Genomic DNA, 7,714 nt, shown 5'->3' on the forward strand with positions numbered 1-7,714 from the left:
TGGCTGCCTCTACAATTTTGCTTCAGCAGTTGTTTTTTAATATTTGGAGTATTTTTGTTGAGTGTACTTCCGATTTTTAATTTGATGCTACTCGATGGAGCCATTATATTATGACTATCATTCGTTATTTTTAACATAGTTTGAGAATTCTTTATCTGACTTTCATATGCATTTCTCAAAGTGCCTCCTCCATTCCCGCCAATCTTATCAGGAAAGAGTTATATAAAGCAATATTTGCTTTTTCGGAAGGAAAAACAAGCAATTGGGTGCCCTTCAGATTTATGGGGACTTGCATCCGTTACAGTGTAGGTAAAATATCTACATGAGCCATTAACCTCATTAGAGAAAAGGGAGATCGCTCATATTACTCACTATACCCATCATATACATTTCAAAGTATTTGTATGTTGTTAAAGACAGAAACAATGCTAATATATTCCCTGCATTTTTAACGAATCATTATCCCAGTCCTCTACAACCCACCCCTTACTGCCACCACAGTCAATACTCTACCTAATCGTATACTACCATTTACTGCAACCTCTTTCGTTTTGTGTGGCTTTTGTTTCTACTCTTCCATAAGAATTCTTTGACATGATATCGATTGAAGATGGTTGTGGTGCAAATATTTACTAATTATAATCTACCATGGTGGTTGTTCTCAAGATAATTAGGGGAAAATTATGGAGTAACAAATTAGGGGAAAATTATGGTGGTTGATGCAGTACCAAATTTATGGAGTAACTGTGTATGAAGACCTAACAAGTGGAAATTCTGGTATTAATATTTTAACTTTGATCTCCTTTATTTGATGCCAAGTTTGGTATTGCGTTTTACTATTAGAAACTATATAGTCCTGCCTACTTGGGGTTATTGGAATGGCACATTTTCCAAATGTGGAACATTAAGTATATGTTCAATTATGTTGGATTATAGATAAGTGAGTTGGGCTACCATATATGTTGTTGCCCATTGCATATAGTTATTTACTATAACATTATTTTTGTATGTTGCAGCCATAACTTTTGTTATGTGAAACTAAGATTGACAAGTCGACAAACTGGGTGCCATATGATACAAGAACGCATATTACTATCTTGGATAGATATGAGTATCTCTTGCAACTTATAGGAAGTCCATGAGACCAACACCAGTCCTACGAACGGGTGAAATTGTAGGAAGATATTACTTGCTTTCAAGAATTGTTACCCATTTCCTTTCATAATGCATAAAGCACTTTGGATACATTTTAACTAACGATTAGCGATTGCCAACATATTAAGCACATCATCTCTGTACGTTATATCATATTGCCATATACCCATGTTTTGAGCTTTTTTAAATTTTCCTAATCAATTATTCACCATTTTTCGTGGGCAGGGATGGACATAATTCTTTTTTATCCTCTGTGAAAGAACTTAGAGTCTACAATTTTACCCATTTTATTTTGACTCGACATATTCAACATTTTCCCCTCCTTTTCTTAAGGGAAGAAGGAAACTTAAACTATAACCCAAATTTAGAGTGGCAGCTTGCCACGTTTGAATTTCATTTAGCTGGTATTGCTTCTTCATTAGGGCATTGATTTACAATACATAGATAGAGACCTTCTTCATTAGTAGATGAATGGGTTTTTGACAACCTAGCAAAAAACACGTTTTTTCGCAACACTTAGATAGAGACCTTCTTCATTAGTTAACACCAGTATAGCGGTACAAGTTACACCCATAAATACTATTAAATGCGTATACTTGGAACTGTTCTTTCATATTATTTTTGGTAAAAGAGGCATCTAGAGTAAATTGGTTTTGTTTCATTATGACTTCTCATTGTTTCTACTCCATCACTACAAGAAAAAAGGCTTTATATCACTGTTAAAAACAGTCACAAAAAGTTTTGTTACTGTTTTTTTTTTTTTCCAAAACCGTGACCGAGTGAGAGTCATTTTTTTTTTCAAAACCATCACAAATATTTGTTCCAGACTAGACTATTTCTACGTATAAAACAGTAACAAATAAATAAAACCGTCACAAAAAATCAACTCTTTTGTGACGTTTTGGAAAAAACAGTGCTGTATTCATCTAATAACCGTCATAAACAAGTCACCTATTCATGACAGTTTTGTTAAAACTGTGATTGTTTTTTTATCCTTAAAAAAAAAAAAAAAAAAAAAATAGTGCTAATAAATGAAAACATTCCCCATAGACCATAGAATTTGACCTGTAATAGACTACACTCCTCAATATAATCAATTAAACTTCAAGTAGCATTCATAAAGTACTAATTCCATTCATTCCCTTGGATAACCAATATATATTTGTACTTAATCATAAAACATAATGAAGTAAATAACGTATTTCCAATCTAATACATATAAATTTAATAATCCTAATCCTAATCCAAATCCAAATAAAAAACCTAATCTCGCATGAAGCGCATTGCATGAATACTCATTGTTTCCTGTCTGCATAGGCCCACCGGTTGCATAGGGCCCTAAAAAAAATGAAATTGAATTAGGGATTTTATACTCAACTACATACTTCAACATCAAAGACCATACAACCAATTTAAGTGTACAATAATTAGAACATGAAACCATTCGTTAGACTTACTTATCTGCTTTTCGAAGATTATCAAAAGCGGCAATTATATCTTTGCAAGTTTGGAGAACAGAGCTGCCTCTAACATTTTCAGATGAATCAGCTACACGCTCAATATGATGGTGTAGCTTTAAATAGGCATAACAGAGAACAATACCTGAATCTTGGCATGTTTGCTTAGAGTGCTCACTGTTGTGCACGTATTGAGCTACACATACCAGTTGATTGTTATGTTGACCACTAAAAGCTCTAGGGCAAAACGCCTCAGAGTACGGCCTCTAGGTACGTGAAGAACACAAATCAAGTGAAAGACACTTTTTCCTTTTTTTTATCCATGAAAGTTAATTCATTAGAATAAACAAAAAGGATTACATTAATACTTAAGTAGTTAGCCAGTAGCTAATTAAACAAGACCAAGACCCCCACCTAAACCCCTAATACAGTCATCCCACTAGGGAAGAACACATCACCCCACGCCCATCACAGGTAAGCAAAAAGAACAGTAAATACAGTACAATACAAGAAATACAGAGACCCCCAAAGGCCATCCAAGTTAACAGTACTAGTACCCTATCATACCACCCGCCAACAGTTTTATCACCATGCAATCCAAGTCAACAACTGAGTATTATTTTAATACCAAGAATGTAACAGTGATGATTATTACCACTTTGGGTAGTACAGGACTTTTTAGACAACACTTAGCTAATACAAGTGTATATGATGAAATAAGTCAAATAACAGTCTAACCTTCATCGTTGGGACTTGGAAGTTAACATCATTAACCTCTCGAGCGATGTTCTCAGTTAAATGGCAGAAACCCTAGAAAATTTTGACTTCCATTAGTAAAACTGCAGATAAAGGATTATAACTGGATCCATTATGAAAATTCTAGTATTATTTTTTATACTAATAATTCTAAGTTAATACTTTTACTGAATGCAAAACCACTTAAACTAGATATACTATCTAAGTTTAGAGGAACAACTAACCAAGAAGTCAAGCGGATGATTTGAGTTTCTATAATTTGTGTCAGTCTCCCTGTAGGTTGCAATAATTAGGCCAAGAGCAAAAGGTGACCAAGCCTGCAAATGCAACATCCCACAGCATTGATTCAATGGTCACATGTCAAAGGTGAAAACAACATAATGTTGATCATCGTCATACACTCTTACCTCCTCCAGACTACAAGTCCTCTACTACCACTTTCGATTTCGGATGTGTTTGAGTGGGATATGTAAACTTCGAGGGAAATCTTTGCATTACGTAAAGGAGTATTAAACATCTGCTTGAACATCATGAACTTTAAGACCTCATAATAATTACCTTGTCTAACTCGATAAGAAGCTAGTAGCTCGTTATAGTCAGTTCCAGAGATGTGCTGTCCTTTAAAATATGGAAAATGGCCTCGAACATTTTGCTTCACGATAAAAAATTTAAATATATCACAAGTCAAGTGCAAAAGGAAAAACAATTCAAATCATATTCTATTCACAACAATTACAACATCAAGAAAAATACAAATAAAAATCAGTTTGACTTAACCGAGGGTAACAAGTAGTGAAACACACCATAAACACATATTCAGACTCCCTTTGTACAAGCCTCCCTAGAGATTTAAAAAAAAAAGTGAAGTACAAGTTGAGGATACTTAAGAACGCAAGCATTTGTTCTTAAGTATCACCAAGGCCGATTTGGGTAGATAGTATCGACCTCCCTCTGTATTTGCTACACTGTACTTTATTCTTTGATTGAATCAACAGATAAAGCTCTTCTGATCAAACAGAGGACAAAAGTCTTCACTTTTTATTTTAGTACGTTTAGATTTGTGTCTAAAAAACTTAGATTTGTGGTAAAGTAGTCCGTTGAAGGAATAAAAAGATGATTGCAGCTTCATTAGTAACCCAAAAGTGTAGCAGTAGCAAGTTTACATTAAGCCATTCTTTAACAGTCTAACCTGGTAGTACGTAAGTATAACGCGATTCTTAGAAGATCAGGAATATTGCTAATAACAGTAGTTGGTAGAGGATAACCGCCCGCATCATCTTGTGTAATATTAGTTGCCATAACCGTCCCCTGAGCACCAGCTTCCAGAGGACCTCTAGCATCGCCAAGTTCACCACAGAGAACTATTTTCCCCTCCACCAGTTTTTTATCCAAGCTACCAAGAACACACCTGGATATATGTAATAGAAATAAGTCAAGTTGATTTGAGGAATGAAAGTTAAGTACAGCAGTTCTAATATTCTGATATGGTTTATTACCTTGAGCCGTCGTCAACTGTGCTAATTGTAGCATTGCCCCCAAATATCAGAGGAGTGAGTGTTGAGGTCGTTACAAAATCGTTGACTCCAAGTCCCTAATAAAATTGAAGTGTTCTAGATGAGATGTATCACACTTTCGAGGATGTTGAAAATAAATTTGAACTTCTACTAGACAACCAAATGATGGAACTTGAACTTGCCTCAAGGATCATATTATTGCCCAGTGTTACTTTGCTTATGATCTGGCGGTCGATGGTGCTTGCGCCAGTAGTTAGTATCCATGGTGCATCATTCCTTAGAGTCTTCAAATGTGGTCCATACTTTCCAGGACAAGCAGATACAAGTATTCCCCTCTGCATGGCATGAAATGCCCCTATTGCAATGGAATCCTCCGAAAACGTTACAGGTTGTCTAAAGGGTGCAAGTGAAATGGATATGATATCAACTCCATCAGCAATTGCATCGTCAAATCCAGCTAGAATGTCATGATCAAGACACTCTTGTTGGAAACACACTTTATACACGACAATTCTAGCAGATGGAACAGCTCCTCTTACAGTTCCTTTTGCGATCCCCAAGAAGCTTACGTCTTCCACTTCACGTCCTGCTAAAATGGATGCAGTGTGAGTTCCATGCCCATTTGTGTCTCGTGGGGATTTCTCCTCCCCGGTGAAATTTCCATCAGCATTATAGAACTTTGCCCCAATAATTTTGCGTTGTGGCCACACAACAAACAACTTCTTATTGCTGACAAAAGCCAGTAGAAGAGATTCTACCATTCTTCTTTATTTGTACAACATGTGGTTATCTTCTACTTTCAGCACTACCGCTCAATTGCTACAGATCTAATAACATGCAGCAGTTATATTATGTTGGATATACTGTGTCGTAGACATAGTGATCACAAATTCAATTACGAAATTGTTTCTGGCAAAATCACAGACGAGTACTTACTTGTTACAAGTAAAGTTTTGGCAAGTTCCCTTCCATTTACTTGGAGGGGGCCCGATTCCACTTGTACTAAAGCTCAAGGACTCTGGCCAGATTCCAAAGTCAATTACGCCGATAATGATGTTACTCTCGAGATTCCTTCGTAGAAGTATTCTTCAGCAGAGATATAACAAGAGGAAGATTGAGTGTCTATGTAATCGGCACTTAAATAAAAGGCCCCAATACGAGAATCAATTTCTCAGCACCGCTCAACCATATTTTTGAACCCTAACCCACTAAAGAAATCAAATTTCTCTAAACCTTAAACACTCAAGAAATCATGCAACACTTTTGATGAATTGGGGATTAGGGAAACCAAATCTTCGAAAATAACTGCAGTTAAACTTGAAAAGTGAAACCCCACCATTGAACAAAAATTATAAAAAGGATGGAATTTATAGAATTACCTTAAGGAAGAACAAATATCAACGACTTTGAATATCAAACTACGAAGAGATGCGTCCAGCGTCCACCTTCAAATACCAACGACTTAATTATAACGTCCTCTGATTCGGTCACAAAGTTGGGATGGAAGTTCATTTTAATTTGTTGAGTTGAAGAAGAATAGTTACGAGCTAGGGCTTTTCTCAAGTTTTAATTTCTTTTTAGTTTTAGATTATATGTTACGAGGTGGACCTTTGCCTATGGCTCTTTGACAGCCCACAACAAAATCTAAAGCCGTGGGAGATCGAGCGTTTTTTTTTGGTAGTGTTTCTGGAGGTGTTGGAAGAATGGGGAAACCGAGCCCTAGGTTTCTAACTACTTTTACTTAGTGGGCTCTTGTTTTTTTTTTTGGATAACTTGGCCTATTGCAGATGGGGGAGCAAAAAATACCTGGGTCTTTAGGACTGTCACATAAAGTCCGGGAATATGTAACTGTTTTTGAACACCAGTCACAAATTATACTTCACAACCTAGAAAAAACCATTTGTCACACTTTTGGATATGACAGTCACAAATAGTTCTCCACACATATACACTTTTTTTTAGAAAAAAAACCATTTGTGACTGTTTCGAAAACGCATGTCACAAAAAACTTCTTAAAACAGTCACAAAAACCCTTTTCTGCCATTTGTGACTGTTCCGAACAGAACAGTCACAAATAACATTTTAAAACAGTCACAAAAAGCATTTTTTCTACTAGTGCATATGCATTCCCTACTACATTCGGTATTATGACATAAGAACATTCGTTTTGTGATATTCAAATGACCATTACTTATCAACAATTGGCATGCTCCCTATCATAACATTTGCAATGGTAGTCGATATGGTGATTTATGGACATAAGTAATTTGTTGTCTACATCTTTGGATGCAGTGTGCAAACTTCAGTGATTTGTTAATGGAATTATCTGGAGTAACTTTAAGAAAGTAAGGATATACTCAAGTAATTTCATTGCTTTAATAAATAGCATATCAGAACATTATTGAGATTATATATTGCGTTGATTTTCAATATTGTGTCCCCTGCATGTTCATCTAGCTTAGCATATCTATAACATTGAAGTCATTCCTCGAGAACTAAATCCTTGGTTCGCTTTATTTATTTTTTAAATGCATGAGAGATTGGTGGCAAACCTGCGGGTTCTTTTGTTAGTGATTCTGCGCATTATAAATTTGTGGAGGAACTGTTCGTTAGCACAGCTCGAGACCTTTCCTTCGTTAAATTATTATGAGATACAAATTATTAGAGTATAACCATATAGCCATTTCCCAATCGAACTATTGCATTCATATATGTATATATATTTCTGGAATGAATGACAAATATAATGTTATGCTTATTGTAAGGATAATTGAATAGGTATAGTTATTGGTAACTTAGAAAAGTTTCTTTTAATGCGTCTGCTGATTGCTT

General features: G+C 35.5%; 1 pseudogene; it reads right to left on the reverse strand.

Moving 5' to 3' along the window:
- Positions 1-4,544: 4,544 nt before the first annotated feature.
- LOC147475224 (subtilisin-like protease SBT4.3 pseudogene) lies at positions 4,545-5,643 on the reverse strand (annotated as a pseudogene).
- Between the last annotated feature and the right edge of the window lie 2,071 nt (positions 5,644-7,714).

Source organism: Coptis chinensis, chromosome 9 (assembly GCF_015680905.1).
Source record: "Coptis chinensis isolate HL-2020 chromosome 9, ASM1568090v1, whole genome shotgun sequence".
Lineage (NCBI taxonomy): Eukaryota > Viridiplantae > Streptophyta > Magnoliopsida > Ranunculales > Ranunculaceae > Coptis > Coptis chinensis.